This window comes from Sinohyriopsis cumingii, chromosome 9, assembly GCF_028554795.1.
Source record: "Sinohyriopsis cumingii isolate HCF-2022 chromosome 9, ASM2855479v2, whole genome shotgun sequence".
Taxonomy (NCBI): domain Eukaryota; kingdom Metazoa; phylum Mollusca; class Bivalvia; order Unionida; family Unionidae; genus Sinohyriopsis; species Sinohyriopsis cumingii.
Window position 1 is genome coordinate 101,006,748 of NC_142969.1, and position 23,043 is coordinate 101,029,790.

The 23,043-nt window shown below is 32.5% G+C and overlaps 1 protein-coding gene across 1 annotated transcript in view; it reads right to left on the bottom strand.

Moving 5' to 3' along the window:
* Positions 1-17,420, bottom strand: part of LOC149792345 (uncharacterized) — a 297,776-nt gene extending 280,356 nt beyond the window's left edge. The window contains exon 1 of the mRNA XM_089969559.1: positions 17,118-17,420. The gene's annotated coding sequence lies outside the window, so the exon portion shown is untranslated. The remainder of the gene's footprint in view (positions 1-17,117) is intronic.
* Between the last annotated feature and the right edge of the window lie 5,623 nt (positions 17,421-23,043).

Sequence of the window (23,043 nt, forward strand, 5' to 3'; positions counted from 1 at the left end):
TGTTAAAACGAGTCCTTAGTAGTACATATTATTTAGTCTTTAATAGAATACATTATATAATACAAAATAGTATATATTGTATAGAGTCTTTAATAGTGCATATTATTTAGTCGTTAATAGTGTCCATTATGTAGAGTCCTTACTAGTATGCATTATATAGTACAAAATAGTATGTTAAAAAGAGTCCTTAGTAGTACATAATTTTTGGTCTTTAATAGTATACATTGTATAGATGCTTTAATAATATATATTCAAGATAGCTCTTAATATTGCATAAGAAACTGAAGAAAACTAAATAAGTATATTGTGGGATTTTAACCTGGTACCATTTTTATAGGTGTCCATGCTTTCTACTAGTCCAAGCATATGACAAATTAAGTGTCAGATTTGGGGGTGATACTATTAGCAATGCTATTTTACTACAGTGATACAATTTTGGATTATCCACTCCAGTGAATCATCAAAAATATTTATCATAGAAAATCAACTAATTCATGGACAAACATACAATAAGATGGTCTTACTGTAATAGACATGGTGACATGTTGAAATTGACAAATCGTTTCTCGTTTCTTAGTTGACAATGTCTATGGATCTCACTTAAACAAAACCCAGATGGCATTTTGGTTCCCTGTTCAAGAACATTGACTTATGAATAAGCAGTTTGATACACAGAACCAGTGTTAAATTCAGTTAAGAATTCGTGCAGTGTGGCCATGCCATCTAGACCTAGTTTCTTCTCTTAAAAAGTTCGCATTTTTTTATTTCGGTAATTTTGGATAGGATCCCTACGCTGACCAACTCAGAGTGCATGCATGTATATTACGACAATTTCAAACACTTCGCTCCATTCCTTTATTTTTATGAATTGCTAAGGTCAATTTAATATATCTCTTGATTGTAATTTAAAATAAATATAATTATTCTTAATTTTTAAAAAAACGTGTTAACATGTGCTTTTTAAAACTGCCCATGCTTATCGCAACATTGCAACACTTTCGTTATCAAATCTTCAGTTTAGAAGGTGTATGTTTTGCATGTTGTTAAGCTCGTCAATTTCGCAGGTACGCAGATCTTGCAGGAAGTCTTCAATCCCACAATGCATAAATAGAGGTAATCGGTTTTAAAATTTTGTGAACTTATGAAGCTTGAGAATGGTGAACCGCACTCGGAACGTCATCGTCTCTTTCCGATGAGCTGAAGAACTTCGACTTTAAAAGATATTCAGAGTTAATAGAAGTGATCGTATCAAGTGGGTAGGGTTTTGGGGGACTAACATCCGGCTAGATGAGCAAGACAATATTTTTAAAACTAAAATGATAGATGTAGAAAATAACACTCGACGAGGTTTCAACAAATGATGAAATATTTGCAACTATTATTTGTATTTTATCTGTCAGGCAGTTTGCATTTAATAAATGAAAGACATCATTTGGATTCGATAGTCTGAAACCTTTGCTTACGTTGCTGTTAGTTATGACACCATCTGTTCACCGTGAGGTTATTGAGGAATATATTTGTAATAGCAACCATCGGATTGAGGGCAGTTCAAATTACCAGTATTTACATCCGCCGATTTGTCTACTTTGCGACCAAATGGCCGACACTAGGGTAACTCGCTGAATATACAATAATAATAATAATAATAATAATAATAATAATAATAATAATAATAATAATAATAATGATAATAATAATAATAATAATAATAATAATAATAATAATAATAATAATAATAATAATAATAAACAACTTTCTTTAGCGAGGATAACACATTTGGTCATGATTAACCTATCTGCCACGTAGTCCTCAGTTTTAATAATTGGCTTTGCTAAATAAATTTTAAAAAATAAAAAAATGCATGTATGTATGTATGTATGCATTTCTGTATGTACTTTTGTATGTATGTATTTCTGTATTTCTGTATGCATGTATTTCTGTATGTATGTATTTCTGTATTTCTGTATGTATTTCTGTATTTCTGTATGTATGTATTTATTTATTTATTTCTGTATGTATGTATGTATGTATGTATGTATGTATGTATGTATGTATGTATGTATGTATGTATTTCTGCATGTATGTATGTATGTATTTTTCTATATGCATTTCTGTATGTATTTTAGTATTTCTGTATGTAGTTCTGTATGTATTTCTGTATTTCTATATGTCTGTATGTATTTCTGTATGTATGTATTTCTGTATGTATGTATGCATATCTGTATGTATGTATTTCTGTATGTATGTAGTTCTGTATGTATTTCTGTATGTATGTATTTCTGTATAATATATGTATGTATGTATGTATGTATGTATGTATGTATGTATGTATGTATGTATGTATGTATGTATGTATGTATTTTTCTATATGTATTTCTCTATGTATTTTAGTATTTCTGTATTTGGTTCTGTATGTATGTATGTATGTATGTATGTATGTATGTATGTATGTATGTATGTATGTATGTATGTATGTATGTATGTATATATGTATATCTGTCTGTATGTATTTCTGTATGTATTTCTTTATGTATGTATTTCTGTATGTATGTATGTATGTATGTATGTATTTTTCTATATGTATTTCTGTATGTATTTTAGTATTTCTGTGTTTCTGTATTTAGTTCTGTATGCATGTATGTATGTATGTATGTGTATGTGTGTGTATGTATATATATATATATATATATATATATATATATATATATATATATATATATATATATATATACATGCATATGCAAAAAAGTCTAAACACTAATAAACAAAAACCAACGCTAAAACGTCAAAATTTTACATATTGTCTAGTCGGTAACAAAACAGAACAATATTTATATATACAGAGAGAGAGAGAGAGAGAGAGAGAGAGAGAGAGAGAGACTCTACATTAAATGGAAGACATGGAAGAAACTCTACAATGAATATCGTATGGATAATTTATAAATTATCTCCGGATTATATTACGGATTATGGATGTATTAGATTTGTCACTGGATTCCCGTATTATTCCAGACAACAATTAATCCAGAAATTTAGCAGGGTTTTATGGTTTTAAGTCAAACGCAAATTGGTAGAATGAATGAACTGTTCCAAACTTTACGAAAACATAGATAATTTGGACAGTTTTACGATTAATTAAGTTTTCCATTGCATAAAACGTATGTATAAACCTACACTAAGTCCACGTCCATATTCAACCACCGAGAACGTAAACTGGATCGCATTTCAGGTTATCACCAGTTTAACTGTCATTTTCAAGTTAAACAGACTATCAGTAGTCGTGCAGAAGCGCTCGTTTTACAAGTTCCTTTTGTGCGTGGATACTAACTTTTATTCGTAAGTCACAAGATCTGAACCTCTTATCTCAGTGAAAAACAGAGCTCTATACCAATAAAAAACAAATAATTTTAAACAAAATACCATAACCGACTCTTTGCGAAACGGTAGTCCCACGAATTACTTCTCTACATTTCAATTTTGATTCCTTAATTATGAAATAATAAGTAAATATTAAGATTTCCAATTACTTTGCAATATGCGTAAATTAATGATTTTTACCGCCAGATCTGAAGTTGAAGACACAATCCTGAGGATTTGGGTACCCAGGAAAGATTTGGAAATAAAATAAAAATATTTAAATTTAACATGCAATACTAAAATACCGCAGTCCTTGCAAGGTATATAATTACAATACTGAAAACGAAGCATCAGTGCATCTTGTAGATAATTACAAAAATAGAGAACGACGCAGCAATAGGTCTTGTAGATAATTACAAAAATGGACAACGACGCAGCAATAGGTCTTGTAGATAATTACAAAAATGGAGAACGACGCAGCAATAGGTATTGTAGATAATTACAAAATTGAACATCACTTTTTAAAGTCATGTTTTAAAACGACTGACTACTCTGTTTTATTTAAAGATGTGACAGAAGCCGGTGGTGGTTTGAAAATGATTTTTAACTTTTATGAAAAATGATACTTCGTGATAATATAATCAGTGTCCATATTATAAAATGTCCTGTAGTTCTAGGTGAGTTGGAGGCTGCTTTATTTCTTTTCTTTTTCTGTTTTGGAACTCCTGGTCAGACATTTGCAACTAGAAGCCAAGCATTACATGGATAACTTCATGTTTTATAAACGCGATACGATGTAATAACCTTTCTGTATTGTATATACTTTTGTTTGTGTTTCAATATTAGGATGTTAACATATTAATATTTTTTTATTATACTGCTGCTGTGCTTTTAGTTCTCAGTTATTATTTAGTTATAAATATAAGCATTCCCGTTTAGCTGCATATGATTTATATGTAGTTAATTTCACTTTTAAAGATACAAAAATATTTCAGTTTTTGTAATAATAACGCACGAGGACATATAGCTGCTGCTGTGGATGACGATGGCTAGGACAATGACGATGTTGGAGATAGTTATGACGATTTTAGTGCTGCTACTGATGATGACAATGATGATGATGACGATGACGACGACGATGATGATTATGATGATGTTGATACAATTTATTTTGGGTATACTCAAATTAAGTCACCACTAATGACTAATCTCAATCCTTCCTGAGGATATATTAATTAATTCGCAATATTCAACTGTCCTTTTCCCATAAATAAATAAAAAAGTGTATATGTATATATATTAACAACAATACAATAATAGTTCCGTATCATAAATGACTCCGAGAATAAAGTGTCCAGAGTTTATGTAAACTGATGCAAACTAAATAGCAATGTAGTTATATGTATGTATATGTTTGCAAACTTTAAACAAACTCCAGTTAGATTTATTTTTCTCTCTCTTTTCTGTCGCGAAGCATTGACCTTTCTGGTACCGTGCGCGTTCCACGAGAGCAAAGGAATTGTTGATCTGATGTATGGACAACTTTGGGGGTCCATTTGTAACGTTGACACCTTTACCAACCAAGTGACGCTTAAACTGAATATAATCCTCAAGTCATCGTTAAATATTGAGAAAATTATACCCCTCTCCTGTTTTATAGTTATTTTATCTATTCTAAACACATGAAGAAGTAAAAACCAGAACATTTGGTGTGAAATGGGCACAGGTCATCTTTTACTATATATATATATATATATATATATATATATATATATATATATATATATATATATATATATATATATATGTATATATATATATATATATATATATATATATATATATATATATATATATATATATATATATATATATATATATATATATATATATGTATATATATATATATATATATATATATATATATGTATATATATATATATGTATGTATATATATATGTATATATATATATATGTATATATATATATGTATATATATATGTATATATATATATATGTATATATATATATATGTATATATATATATGTATATGTATATATATATATATATATATATATATATATATATATATATATATATATATATATATATATATATATATATATATATATATATATATATATATATATATATATATATATATATATATAAGCGCTTTACAACATTAGACTACACATATACCATAAACAAATATATATAATGATATGATTACATATAACAAACACCATGAAATTAGAAAACATAAAAAATGCTGAAAATATTTAGGATAGGAAACATTATTAGGTCTTTAAGTTTTTTCTTGCAGTCGAAATAGGTAAGTTTTAATAGCACTCTTGAATGTGATCATTGTGTCTGTGTGTCTAAATTCAGTGGGCAATTCGTTCCTCGTTGCTGGGACATGGTATGCAAAATAACGTTGTCCATATGACTTCATTTTCATAGTCGGAATAACGAACGAGTATAAGATTGTCAGAAGAGGACCGCAAGTATCTTGCTGGTGTGTACACATGGGTGAGGTCGGATAGGTATGTTGGACTGGAGTCCATCAGTGAAACGTAGCACAAAGAACACATTTTGTGTTAGCTTCTGGATCGAATGGATAGCCAGTGTCGTAGGGTACATAGCAACATATCAGCGGGGAGGTGTGCTCTGATCGTGGTACTCTAAGGACACAGTCTGTGTCCTGTTGACCAAGTAGGACTTGAACTATAGTAAGGCTGTATCATGAATGACAAATACATGCTAAAGACGGTATGCGGTTACGTGTATTTTCCATTGCGTTTTTTATTCATGTTAGAAATTCGTTAATAAAACTTTATTGTTCATGAAAATTTGTTTTCCATTTACATATACGTATATTAAGTTCTTTTCATTCTTCTTACATCTGTTACTGCCTAAATGAAATCTCATTCCAATTAAAACGTTTATGCTGACGTCGGATACATTAACTACTTACCGTTCAACATTACATCAGCACATATAAGGTTATATTGTATCGGGGTAATTTGCGTGAAATGTATTGTCACGTGACTACTACAACAGCCAAGTCGGTCTGGTCAAAGTAAGATCTGAACACGAACATTTCTGGTTGCAAGTATACATGCATTGGCATTTAGGCACACCATGACGATAATGGCTATGTAGCCCAAATTAAAAGTAAATTCTCGTTGCGAGATCGACACCCCAACCATTGAACCATCACGGCTTTCATATCAATGCAGTGACTAATCGCAAGAATTAGACGATTAAACAATAAATTCATCGATGATGTCGATAATATACAATGTATTGGAAGTATCTCTAAAGTCTACGAAACTGAAAGGAAAAAATTACTATTCGGGTGGGGCACAGTTTGTACTTCATCTCTTGAAAAGTTCCTACTAAAAACGTAACTCTTTGTAAAAGCATATTCATGTTACTCAATGCAATATCTTTGCAGAGTAGACATACCTGTTTACTGACCAATCGACACAATGCAAATCAAGTATCAGTCGTCACTGGGACAGCCTACCAATCATACTGCGATTGACGCGTCAGTCATTGTGTAATAATCACATAACGATTGTTTGTATTTTTGCTGTATGATATCAACAAGCTCGTGTTGCTCTGTTATCATCCTTTTTCGGTCAAAGTTTATATATACATACATTCATGCATACATACATACATACATACATACATATATACATACATACATACATACATACATACATACATACATACATAGATACATACATACATACATACATACATACATACATACATACATACATACATTATGAACGAATGAGTGAATATATAAAAGGAAGAGCTGACGCTAGCAAAATAATGTATAAGTGTTCGTCAGAGAGGCACAGTATTTTTTTTATGTATTCTGGCTAAGCCCGTGTATCGAGTATTTTACATATATGGCACTCCCGAGGTCTAATATTAACTATTATTAAAAGGTACTTACGAGGTCTAATATCAACTACCTTTATAAGGTACTTACGAGGTCTAATATCAACTACCTTTAAAAGGTACTTACGAGGTCTAATATCAACTACCTTTAAAAGGTACTTACGAGGTCTAATATCAACTACCTTTAAAAGGTACTTACGAGGTCTAATATCAACTACCTTTATAAGGTACTTACGAGGTCTAATATCAACTACCTTTATAAGGTACTTACGAGGTCTAATATCAACTACCTTTATAAGGTACTTAAGAGGTCTAATATCAACTACCTTTATAAGGTACTTACGAGGTCTAATATCAACTACCTTTATAAGGTACTTACGAGGTCTAATATCAACTACCTTTATAAGGTACTTACGAGGTCTAATATCAACTACCTTTATAAGGTACTTACGAGGTCTAATATCAACTACCTTTATAAGGTACTTAAGAGGTCTAATATCAACTACCTTTATAAGGTACTTACGAGGTCTAATATCAACTACCTTTATAAGGTACTTACGAGGTCTAATATCAACTACCTTTATAAGGTACTTAAGAGGTCTAATAACAATTACTTTTGAATGGCACCTCTGAGGTCTAATATCAGCTATTTTTAAAGACACTTCTGAGGTCTAATAACAATTACTTTTGAATGGCATTTCTGAAGACTAATATCAACGATATTTGAAAGAAATCTCTGAGGTCTGATATCAGCTATTTTTAAAGACACCTCTGAGGTCTAATATCAGCTATTTTTAAAGACACTTCTGAGGTCTAATAACAATTACTTTTGAATGGCACCTCTGAGGTCTAATATCAGCTATTTTTAAAGACACTTCTGAGGTCTAATAACAATTACTTTTGAATGGCATTTCTGAAGACTAATATCAACGATATTTGAAAGAAATCTCTGAGGTCTGATATCAGCTATTTTTAAAGACACCTCTGAGGTCTGATATCAGCTATTTTTAAAGACACATATGAGGTCCAATGACAGTTACTTTTGAATGGCACTTCTGAATATGTATAGTACACAAATAAACATAAACAAAGATATATAAAAATATATAGCTGTTGATGTGCATCTGTTCAGACACACAATCAAAACCTGGTTTGATTGGACTAAGCCAGTTTTCAATTCTTATTTTTGTTCGAATCCCCAATGTTCGGCCACATCTTATTAACTCATGTGGACACAACAATTGCACTTTTTTGTAATCTCCTCCAAGAAGAGTATCGACAGACATAAGCTTGCATTTAAACCTAATGTAGCTTGATGTTTCTTTTTTTATTGTCAACACTTATACTTTCACTTTTGAATGTGATGATTTATCTAATGCGTGATTCACCAACATTAATTTAAATTATTATTATTATTATTATTATTATTATTATTATTATTATTATTATTATTATTATTATTATTGGCTGGTTGAGGACAAATTTGATTGATGCATCCACAACCAGAAGCTGGAGTCGAATGTTTGTCTTTTAAACTGATATTGTCGTATCCTGTTAACTCGAAAAGAGACTATGGGAAGTAGTGATGTAGATAGCTACTTCATATTAAGTCAATTATATACTTATCAGATCCATATGTTCAATAAATTCGGGATGCAGTGAGGGCGAGGTGGACTCCGTCATATTCAACTACAGAGAATTTATTTCGTACACAATACAGCTATGATACACGAGTGAAATCATAAAAAAAAATCACACTGGCAATCCTTGATGATTAAATCACACTGGCAATCTATGATGATTATATCACATTGGCAATCTATGATGACTACATCACATTGGCAATCTATGATGATTACATCACACTGGCAATCTATGATGATTAAATGGCACTGGAAATCTATGATGATTACATCACATTGGCAATCTATGATCATTATATCACACTGGCAATCTATAATGATTAAATTACACTGGCGACCTATAATGATTAAATAACACTGGCTACCTATGATGATTAAAACATACTGGCAATCTATGATGATTAACTCACATTTGCAATCTATGATGATTAAATCACATTGGCAATCTATGATGATTAAATCACATTGGCAATCTATGATGATTAAATCACATTGCCAATCTATAATGATTAAATCACATTGCCAATCTTTGATGATTAAATCACATTGGCAATCTATAATGATTAAATCACATTGCCAATCTATAATGATTAAATCACATTGCCAATCTATAATGATAAAATCACATTGCCAATCTATGATGATTAAATCACATTGGCAATCTATAATGATTAAATCACATTGCCAATCTATAATGATTAAATCACATTGCCAATCTATGATGATTAAATCACATTGTCAATCTATGATGATTACATCACACTGGCAATCTATGATCATTATATCACACTGGCAATCTATAATGATTAAATTACACTGGCAACCTATAATGATTAAATAACACTGGCTACCTATGATGATTAAATCATACTGGCAATCTATGATGATTAACTCACATTTGCAATCTATGATGATTAAATCATACTGGCAATCATACTGGCAATCTATGATGATTAACTCACATTTGCAATCTATGATGATTAAATCACATTGGCAATCTATGATGATTAAATTACATTGGCAATTTATGGTGAGTTTTAAAAAAAAATGGCAATCTATGATGATTAAATCATACTGGCATCTATGATGATTAAATAACACTGGCAATATATGGTGATTATAGTGGGTGGTGGCTTTGATGACTGAATTTATGGGGTCGGTTATAAACGAGATAAATCAAAGAAACAAAGAAAAACAGTCCTTCCTATAAGTCTACCAACTTTCGGTCTGAACTTGAATTTTACATGTAATTACGCTGATGATAGTGGAACACTCTCAGTCTTTCGCTGTATGAGATATTGACAGATGTTTGATAGAGTACTTGTCACGCGCGTTGATGAAATGTAACCGTCCTTCTATTATACTATGATGTAAATAAAATTGCATAACGTTTTCAACAGTCATAACTTACTGCAGCGGACACCAGGGGAGACAATGGGTTATTCCCAAGGTGATGTATTTTCTTACTTGAGGGAGCCCAAAACACAACTAAAGCATGTGAGAATCCGCGAAATTTTTTTAACTTAAGAAGTCTTCCTCATATTTGAAAAGGCTGGAAACCACTGACTTAAAGCATTCGTACAAATATGCAGAACATGTATAAAACTATTGTACACAGACGAATTTCACCAGCGCACATTCAAGATTTATTAATTAAACAAGTTTTTCTGCCGCACACGATTTTTGGTGTTCATGAATGACTTGACCTGAATTTGGTTCACACCCTTTCATTATACATTGTGTGTGTGTGTTTGTTTTTGTGGGTGGGGTGGTGAGGTGTGTGTGAAACGTGCACTTATAAAATCACCCTTTAGAAGCGTCTCACAAACCGTTCTTATTTAGAGTAATATATTCTCACATGAAAATTTAAACGCTTACAAGTTTATGCAATAAGGCTGAGGTACAATGATTGCGTCTGGCCCAGGTAATATGTTATTTTTTAACATTCCTAGAAACGGGTAAATTTTTATAGGAACCTGATGAGAATCGATTGAGCATGGATGGTTCTTTCTACAAAGTGAAGAACGAAATGCCTTCAGATCAATTCAGGATCTGTAATAATAAAATCAGGATCAGTAATCATCAAATTAAGCTAGGATCAACAATAACAAAATTAAGCTAGGACCAGAAATAATCCAATTAAGCCAGGATCAGTACTAATCCAATCAAGCCAGGACAAGTAATAATCAAAACAAGCCAGGATTAATAACAATCAAACAAAGCCAAGATTAGTAATATTCATACAAACCAGGATCAGTAATAATCAAATAACGCCCGGATCAGTAATAACCAAAATCAAGCCAGGATAAGTAATAACTAAATTAAGCTAGGATAAGCAATAATTCAATCAAGCCTCAACCTGTAAAAATCAAATCAAGCCATGATCCGTAATAGTCAAATTAAGTCAGGATCAGTAATAACCCAATCAAGCCTATATCAATAATAATCCAATCAGGCCAGGATCAGTAATAATCCAATTAAAACATGATCAATAATATTCCAATCAGGTCAGGATCAATACTAATTCAATCAAACCATGATCAATAATATTCCAATCAAGCCAGGATCAGTAATAATCCAATGAAGCCAAGATCAGTAATAATCCAAGCAGGCCATGATCAATAATAATTCAATTAAACCATGATCAATGGTATTCCAATCAGGCCACGATCAGTAATAATCCAATTAAACCATGATCAATAATTTTCCAATCTGGCTAGGATCAGTAATAATCCAATCAAACCATGATCAATAATATTCCAATGAGGCCAGGAACAGTAAAAATCCAATCAAGGCACGATCAGTAGTAATCCAATCAACCATGATCACTAATATTCCAATCAGGCCATAATCAATAATAATCCAATCAAGCCAGGATCAGTAACAATCAAATAAAGCCAAGATAAGTAATAATCATACAAACCAGGATCAATAATACTCCAATCAAACCATGATCAATAATACTCCAATCAGGCCAGGATCAGTAATAATCCAATCAAGCCAATATCAGTAGTAATCAAGTTAACCAGGATCAGGAATAATGGGTACATTGGTCAAATATAGGACATTCAGCTTTTTATTAATTGTTTTCTGTTTTAAACATCATGTGCTATTAGGAGCTGTCTGGGTTCATAATATAGGAATACATACTCATGGATCATGAATGGGCCCTACAATTCACAGTAAGTCCAGTTACCCTCATTTCTGTCATCTAATCAGCGGACTCGGTAACAAATCATTTGATTTTACGTAGCATGCAGAAAATTTTTATTAACCTCTTCACACTGTGCCAGAATATCTAGTCCCACTTTCTGGTATATAGTCCATACGAACTCAAAATATACTTTACGTGCTTATTATTCACTGCTATTGCTCTCTATGCACTTCATTGTTCCAATAAACAAAAAACATCTTGTCCATTTTGTAAAGATCCGTTGCTGTGCTGTTATTTGACAAAATGACCATAAATAACAGCTGACTGAAACTAATGATACAGAAAATATGCAGTAATTTATTAAGATATATTTTGCTGGTAAAGTCTGTGATTTGCTTTCTTTGGCTACAGACGTGTGTTCGGGTGCAGGAAGGAAATTCGATTTCTAGGGTTGCAAACTTAGATCTGAAAACAGGAGGAAGGGAGGGGTGGGATGTTGAGATCTGGTTGCTATTTTGATGTTGTAAGGAGTTGATAAAGATAAAGCTTGACTGAAAAGCATTAAATCCAACTGAGAACTGATAAGTTCCCAGAATTTATCATTGTGTACCAAAATCCATGAAAGTTTCCTGACTGTTTAGAGCTAATTATACAATAGACAGCGCAGTCAATTGATGACAATTGGAATTATAACAATATAAGAGTTAGTTTATTAATAATATTAGTATGATGCCCCACACACCTTAACGTTACACATAACGTGACGTCAAGCACAAATGTAATGTCCAAGACATTGTGTTTGTTTCAGTTTCATTTAACAACAGTTTTATTTTATTATAATTTTATCATCACGTTTTCGTTATGTGATAAAAATGTTGAATATTTGCTCGGTATGGTTTCATTTAGTATTTTATTAAGACTTTCAAGCTTATATCGTGCCGGGGCAAATAGAGGTAAGTGACTCGCACAAGGAAGTACAACGTAACCGACCCGGGCTGAATAGTGGGAAGTAAACCCGGATCATTGTGATTAGGAATCCAAAGCCTAAAACTCTCTAATATATATGTGATTCTTTCGAAATAAATTTATCAAACTACATGCACATCTTCACAAAGTTTACACAAAGACTCGACAAAAAGATATAGATTGTTCAGCTCATGTTATATATGGTTTGACAGAGAGCAATATATTAGACTGCACTTTACCATTAAAATGACAGAGAACAATAAAGTAGCTATGAGATTAACATTAAAATGACAGAGAAGAATAAGGTAGCTACGTGACTTAACATTCAAATGACAGAGAACAATAGAGTAGATACGTGACTTAACATTAGAATTACGGAGAGCAGTAGTGTCGTTCTGTGATTTATCATTAAAATGACAGAACAATAGAGTAGCTATGTGATTTGACATTGAAATGACAGAGAAGAATAAAGTAGCTATGTGATTTAACATTAAAATGACAGCGAACAATAGAGTAGCTATATCATTTAACATTAAAATGACAGAGAACAATACAGTAGCTATGTGATTTGACATTGAAATGATAAAGAAAACTAAAGTAGCTATGTGATTTAACATTAAAATGACAGCGAACAATAGAGTAGATATATCATTTAACATTAGAATGACAGAAAGCAGTAGTGTACTTATGTGATTTAACATTAAAATGACAGTTTAATAAAGTAGCACTGTGATTTAACATTAGAATGACAGAGAGCAATAGTGTAGCTATGTGATTCTTATTAAAATTTCAATATATTAGCTATGTGATTTATCATTCAGGCGAAGAGCACAATATATTAGCATTGTGATTTAGCATTAAAAAGACAGACATGATAGAGTTGTTATGTGATTTATCATTACAATGACAGAGCACAATATATTAGCATTGTGATTTAGCATTAAAAAGACAGACAGGATAGAGTTGCTATGTGATTTATCATTGCAATGACAGAGCACAATATATTAGCACTGTGATTTAGCATTAAAATGACAGGAATAGAGTTGCTATATGAATTATCATTACAACAACAGAGCACAATAGATTAGCTGTGTGTTTTAACATTAAAATGACATATGGCCTTAATGGTTAGCGCGTCCACATCGGATGCTGGAGGTCGCGGGTTCGAATCCTGGCCGAGTCATACCAAAGTCTTATAAAAATAGTACTAGCAGCTGCTTCGCTTGGCGTTTAGTATTAAGAGGATAGTGTTAGGACTGGACGGCCTGGTGTCGGGACAATGTGGCTGGGTGGCACATGATGCTACATGTCTGCAGCATGATGCCCCTGTACTAGACATCACTATAAACTGCCACACTGCAGATATCGTAGCAAAATGACTGGAATAATGTTAAAGCTACGTTAAAAATCCAAGTCATACAAAGAAACAAAAACACACAAAATGACAGAGATCAATAGAGTAACTATGTGATTTGTCATGAAAATGGCAATATTGTAGTTATGTGAGTTATCATTATAGTGACAGAGCACAATATAGTAGTAATGTGAGTTATCATTAAAATGACAGCCTTTTGTTAAAAGATTCTTGTGAAGAAAAATGTACGGAGGGACTTACATGTGCTCTATGGTAAAACTGGTTTTAAGATATGGAAAACCATCTAGAAAATTTAAAATAAAATTATACAAAATATCTTTTTAGTTCTTTCTTTAATTTAATTTCATCTTTGGAGCAATTTCATAAAATCTGGAATTGATTTGGATACAATATATGAAACTATTTTGTCTTCTTAAAATACTATTGTTGAACATGGCAAACAAGTTCTTTAGCGACAAAATTCCATAAAACTGCTTTGTCATTGATGAGTAAAAATGAAACGAAAATATTTCACGTGTACAAGATGCTACTTTTATAATATTGCACGAATACAATATGTTGTTTTTGTAATATTGCACAGTGAAATGTCGTTTTTAAATCGTTACGGATGTATCAGAGATGACAGGAAATTAGAATCCAAAATAAAGAATATTTCGCCATGCTATTTAAAATGAAAGAATTATATTAAAATACCTAGTTTAAGTTTAGATATATGTGAGCATTTAGTTGCATTAAAACAAAACTATGAAAGATCGGGTCATGATCTTTGACCCCGTGTAGTTCCTGTAGAAGCGCTATGACACAATTATGAAGTTATTTTCATCGTTGAGTATGTTGCAGCCTTGAAATATAATCAACTGACGGGATTTTGAGGTGAGTTATATTTTGCCATTGTTGTACGTACTCCTGGGGAAAACTGAGCGTTCTATTACCATCTGTCTCCATTATACGAGTAAGATTAATAGACTCCATGATATATATTGATTACTACATCATCCATAAATCAAGCACTAATGAGTCAGCCCTATTTCGTGGTACACTAACAATGGTCTTACCCCTTTGTTTCAATTCTAAACCTTGAGAGTACATATATATATATATATATATATATATATATATATATATATATATATATATATATATATATATATTATTTGTAAGAAGGCTTAATAAGCAATGTTATAATTGTTGTAAATGTTTTCATGCATCAAATTTTGCAAACGGTCTCGAACTTTCGCTGCATTATCTAAACAGCCATAAAATCACCAAAATATAAAAGAGCTCCGAGTTAAAAGTAAAAAGTAAATTATCACATCAAATAAGATAAAAAGAATATCCAATTTATTACTAGTATACATGATGACGGTCAGTTCCTATTTATAATTATCTCAATATGTTTGATGATTTATATACTATCACGACAATAACGTAAACAACAATTCCCATCTTTCTGATAGTACCTGAGCTCAGTAAAAATGTTTGTACAGTCCGCCCAGACAAAACCTCTCGCAATCACCAATAGGGAATATGGCAATGAAAGGGTTCTGAAAACACCTGCCTACCTATCTACAAACATACGTGCCTACATACCTACCTGCATGCCTGCCGGCCATATTGCTAGGCACGCACACACATATATGCTAATTCTACGTACGCCATGGCATGTATGTATGTGTGTGTGTGTATATATATATATATATATATATATATATATATATATATATATATATATATATATATATATATATATACCCTCGTACACATTGACATTAAAAGTCGTCTGCTCTTTGAGACCTTGAGAAAGGTATTTAGGTTCCATTTAATCGACATAATATAGTCAACAATGGCTGCAAGTGCCGTTAAAAATCAACCACTCAACCAAAACACCAACCAACCACCAACCAACCAATCAACCAACCAACCTAACATCCATTTCCACAGAGCTTTGTTGTACATAATGAGGTGTTGAGAGACAGACAAGAGAACAAATCCTGTTTATAATATTTTGACCAGGAACTAAAAAAGGCATACGACATGTGAAAAGTATGGGGTTTTTCATAATATAAGCCAAAACAGAAAATCGAAAACAGAAGAAAGGAAGCGGTGAATTAAAAGATACGCAACCGTGGTACGACGATGTTACGGATAACGATAAAATATATGTTTAGATTGTTTCTTATGATTAACATATGCTAGAACGGATCATCCATGTCTATATTTATCTGTCTATCTACCTATATATATATATATATATATATATATATATATATATATATATATATATATATATATATATATATATATATCTGTCTCTCTCTGTCTGTCTCTCAGTCTCTCTCTCTCTCTCTCCCTCTCTCTCTATCTATCTATCTATCTATATATATATATATATATATATATATATATATATATATATATATATATATATATATATATATATATATATATATATATATAAAAGTACAAATAAACTTCTTTGACAATACGCAGTTAGGAGTTTCTATATACACGTCAAGCGCAAGTCAAACGTGATGCTATGTTGAGACGCATACAGCGTACATGAAAAGGTGTCTGTTACATATACAAATATACAATCAATCATGCGTACCTCACTAGTAGCCGATACTTGACAAAACAAGAACTTCATGGTGGAATATTGTACACAAAATTAGTTCAAATATGGAATTAACTGACACTTACCTCAAACTCAGCCATTTCTGTGCACATGTGTGTGGATGTAACAAGTTCTTTTTTCATCGAGGATTCAGTGTGATTTTCCGTGAATATATATATACATGTAGAAGAATGAAACGTAATCCCGATTAATGCGATGCTTGAATGATAGACAAAGAAAATGCCTATCCGCCATGCAGAAAGGTCCATTTAGCCTATATCGTGAATAAGCACGAAGAACCGATGGCATTGATAAAAGAATGTATGATGTGAAATGGTTTGGGAGAAATTTAACTTTGGCGTAAGTTGTGTTGGATTACCAAAGCCAAAGTGATCAGTGAGATGGAAACCTAGAACAAAAACAAGTAAACAGGATATGAAAACGCATAAATATACACATATAGTTGTTCCCGCCAGCGCAGTTTCGCTTTATGCGGGATTTGTGCATCATAAAAGTCAGCTCGCAGTATCTGTATGGGAATTGAAAGATAGCAATAAAGATTTACAACGATAATGTAAAACATAAAATCACTAATGTTCTTCGCCTAGGCAGTGTCCTCTTCCCCACTTAAAACGGAGACAAGTGCTCATTATTTTAATAAAGGGTGCAAAGTTGTTTAATAAAAGTTAATATTTTCCATTAAAGTCCTTTATGCGACTACCTTCTTTTCTGAATTCATACGCCTTCATGGTGGTCGTGGTTAATCTCTGCGAGAAGGTATAAATATTAATATACAACCATTAGCCGCCCCTTTAAAATCGCATTCATTTCACAATATCACCGGTAGCCATTGTAATAAACTAAATTGAAGTTGTCAGTTACGATATGCCGATGAGACTGAATGTTGTCCATTTCTAGGAGCATGTGGATTTCGAAGACCAAACAGACGCTAGTTAATTACAAATATGGGTTCTATTTATCGGGAGCTGGATTGCGCTATAAACTGCAGCATCAGTTGCTTAGCAAAAGTCGCATGTCATAGTAATGTATACTGATGGATAGATAACCTATCATGTATTGACGTTTGGTTCTTGGTTTTAGCGGCACTTTTATCACATTAGCGGTTATATCATGCCGAGCATATGGCATATAAGTGCTTATTTTGAAGGGAAACACTTAGGTAGCCGAATCGGGCTGGCCAGGGCGGGTATCGAACATGCAACTGTTGCATTACTAGTCTGAACTATACCAAATGAGCTGCCGCGGCGCACCCAGTATATTGAACACACCGCGTATACAGTATGCAGTTCAAAAGGGTTAATTCACTTCTTTACACTGATTTTAATTGGTGTATCCTACAATGTCGACATTATATCAGCTTATCAAGTGGAAGCGTACATAATTATTGAGTGTAATTATATCGCTGAAACGTAGCAATTATATAAATATTTATTTATATAACTAAATTTAGAATGCTAACAAATAAAAAGGAAAACATTCATGCAAAGACTATTGCACTCTGAGTTCTCGATAGCTTTGTCTGCGGGTTCTCCATAGCTTCGTCTGCGGATTGCCAATCACACTTAAGGAAATGAGTTCCGATTGCTGAATAAAAGCAACAAGATCAGACAGTACGACACATTTGGAAATTGAATTCTTTACCAGAACATTTGCGCAAGTTAGAAAAAGACTGAAGTTTTGGCAGGGTGAATACATTATATAATTAGTTAATGACAATAGTGAACAAATGACACAAATACAATATAAATGTAAACTATTATAAACTGAAAATTATAGAATAAGTTTTGCGTAAGTAATCTAACGCTTTGTAGTTTTTCGTACTCCGTCTTCAAAATTAGCCTTTGGGTTCCCAGTTACTTGATGTACTTTATTATCACAGAAGGAACTGTTGATCGTTTGCTCGTACAGTGATTTTATAATTGAAACATATAGATTTGTTCAGGTATATTTTTAATTTGAAATATTAGAGAAAGGTAAAAGGCTGTAAAATAGTTACAATCAGTTTTCAGTCACCCAGACAGCAAATCTTTGTTTACACCAGGCATATGCACCAAGTTGAAGACCCAATGTATTTCTAATGAAACTGACGATTATATACTGAAAGTAATAGAACCAATGGAATTCAAATGAAATTGACGTTCTTTTTCCCGCTCGTTCCCAATAACCGACTAGCAGTGATGATAGATTAGACATCATTTTCCACAACAGTCCATTATAAATTTCTGAAAAATACAAGACTTTTATTTGTCTCTTGAAATTTGCATTTATACTTTCCAAAAAATGTGGGATTTTCTGATCTTGTCAAATTCAGATGAGATGGAGTAACATTTTCTTTGAATCTGTGACGTAACATGTACTTCACAATGAACCTGTAAAGTAATACGTACATGACCATGAACCAGTGAAGTAACATGTACAGAGTTGATTACGCATTGGTTCGTAAGTGACTTTCTATGTAATCAGTCAAAGTCCACTTGGAAACAATAATGGTCCGACTAAAAAATTCAAATGTAAATGAGAATTGCATCTGCTATGCATTTACATACGCTGCAATAAATAATACTATTACATTAACTTAATTAATAATGATATTAAATCTACTGTTATAAATAATATTATTACATCTACTTTAATAAACATTAATATTACAACTACTATAATAAATAACGTTATTATTTCTAATGTAGTAAATAATGGCACAATCCACAATTTTACCATTTTATCACCGTTGTTATTAAAGATCAGAAGTCTTTTTCTAAAGCGGCAATTTTATTTGAATGGTGGTTAACTCGGCGTTTTTCCTAACAGATATTTTTTTTTAAGAAGGTACATACGTTTTCAAATGTTCCGTGAATGATTATACTAAACACATTTCAAAATTATGCTGAAATCTACCGAGTTGATAATACGCCACGCCCGATATATTTCAAAATATTCTTGTTAATAATCAGCTTAAAACGTTCATGTTTTATTTTTGATTTTTTTTTCAAAACGGAACACTTGTATTTAGGCATTATGTGATTGCAGACTACTTGCAAGAACTACGTACCTCCAAAATGAAGAGGTTGACAACTCACAATTCCCAAGTTCGAGGTCAGTCTAATGGATCAGTCCTCGCATGTATGCGAATTGTTGCCATAACACCACCACTGTTAACCAAACAACGTCAATCCTACGGTCAGTTCAATTGTAGAACCACCCGAGGTGGTCTGCATAGACTGAACTTTAGTTTCTTTGCGAAGAAATTACTTGGGAAAACATTTATTTATTTATTTATTTATTTATTTATTTATTTATTTATTTATTTATTTATTTATTTATGTAAATTACTGCGCTGACATACAACCGAGGAAATAGCCAAAGTCATCCTAATGGAAAACTCGTAAGAAATACTTACCTCCCAAAGATGAAGTGGTGGACAACGGAAATACTCCAGTGAGAGTGAACAATTTTATATCTTAGGCAGAAAAAACCAACATGTTTATACATTTTTAGGAAATTTTTTACTTTAGTTAATTTGCAATCGATACATATACCATTATGAGTTAAGAAAGGTCTTCACAACCAATAAAGAAAATTTGTCAATGTGTGGAATAGTTGGACTCTTTGCTTACATATTTATCGGCGGGAGAATGTACAAAATTGCGTAGTAATTGCCAGATAGCAGAGGTGGTTTGCTTTGAGTTGATGGTGCAGAATGGTCGACGTACTGGTTTACGAGAGTCGCAATGATGGGTGTAGTTGCGATGTTGCTGAGTCACATCCGGTCTGCATCCTCGATTCGCCGTTGTAGTAAACAACACATTGAACAATAATGTTAAACTATATACATGTCTAGGTAATAATAAAGTTGCATGCAGATCATGAAGATACACGAGGAACCGGTGGTCAAGTGGTCTAAGGCGTTCGTCTTTACAGATCAATCACACATCTCATTTCTGTCCGTGTGAGACGGATTTCTCGGCTCAACTAAGATGGGTATATAAGAAATATTGACCGTAGCTTTTCATGGGTCGGAGGTTCCTCTCGTGGTTTTATCGGGTTCTTCTTCTGCCAAATATTCAGCAAGGCCATGTATATATCATTGGTTTTGCTTTCTACCACGCCATCACATGAGGCTATTGGAGTAAAGTCCCTTGCATAGGAACACACAGCAGGCATTGGATGATTTCATCACAAGATTCAGACTTAATTTTTCAGAAGTCGCGAGACCGGCACGCAAATCACTTCTCCTTGGAGGCTCTATCGTAATGATATGAAGAAATATGTACACAGTTCAGTAAAATTGTTCTTTCTTCTAAAATATATTCTCTAGCAAGCCCTTAAACGAACAATAGTGAATGTAACCTATCCAGCTTAGTTTACGATTCCTATTGCAAGCAAACACACTCATTTTGTGTGTCCTTGAAGTTTATATTTTTTCATAGCACCTAGCGGTGCTCCTTTAAATTTAGACAAACCAGATTGCAAAATTTGGAACATTGGTCGCTAATGTGTATTCAGGCTATGATACAAAACGTTTGGAATATTTTTTAAACAATTTGAATATCTGTTTACAAAAATGAACAAATGTATATTCTAGATGCTTTACCTCTGCAATTCTAGTCCCAAATATTGATTAGCCCTTAGCAGTTAAATGTTAATAATTAATGCAATGACGAAAATATTATAGTATCATCAGTAGCATGGGCGTCCGCGACGGGAATGGGAATGAGAGTTGATGGATCTAGGGTGACCAGGTGGTCTAAGTTGTTAACCTTAACAGATCTCTCTCACCTCACTTTGTCCGCGTGAGTTCAGTAAGGTAAGTATGTGACAATGCTTGCCAGATCCCCTTCGTATTTCGGCTTTGCCTCCTCCCCCCGATGTCCATGCTTTATAATCATGGTTTTGAAGTGAGAACGTATTATGTAGTAATTGCGAGTCTGACAAAGAGCATTCAAAAAGCAGCAGTCGATGGATTACAAATGACTTAAGCAGCATCGTACCATAATGGTTACAATCTAGTTTTTACAAAATATTACTGCTCAGACGAATGTCCTCTGCATAATGTTCAATCATTGCTGGGACAACTGCCAAGTCCTGGAAACTTTCTTCATACGATCCAAAATAAAATGTTCTATCTGTCTAGCTTATAGTTTTCTTTTACTGCCAAAGATGCGTCGAATATAGGCAAAACTCTTTATTTTTCCCAAATAACTGTTTTGACAAACGAATATTTATGCTACTACGTTCATATAAAAAGTTAAGTAATTTGTCATTGCCTTTTACAGTAAAAAATTTTAAAAGAATGACAGAATAAACTATTTAAATTTCATCTCAAACATTTGATATACACATTTGCTTTCAAGAAGCAGTCATTGACTCAGAAAGCTTGTTTGCGTATTCAAATCCTGTGGCAAACACATTGATCAACATATTTTCAGCATCTAGTATATAGTGAATAATACATACAAAGACGACGCAACCCAACAACAGCACTAATACATGATAATATTGGTCAAACGTCGGGATTCACGTTTGTTTTTTAAAAATTTTTAATAGGTATCCACCCTGTGCGATATACGCAACTATGGGGTGAAACCACACTAGAACGTTCTAAAAGAGCCAGGTTAATAAAGAGTAAATACCCTATTATGCCATAGAAGAACACAAAAAGAGTAGTCCATCGGATTAAAAAGCCTCGAACGAACCTGGAATGGAGCAACTCTTGTTTCAAAGAAACAACGAGAAATTAGCAAGAACACTGATAACTTTATTAACTACCGAACCCGTTAAAACCAGTTTAAACATCCTCGTACTCCTAAAAGATGATAGACACAACACCAATACTCTTTTGCAATGTATCCAAAACACTAAAGATACTAGACTACATTTTGATTTATTTATTGAACATTTAGTAGAGAGGAAAACATATATAATGGTACGAAGCTATCTTGCTAAAGATTCAACCGTTTTCATGACCTTAACGTAAAGGAAACAATCTTATCA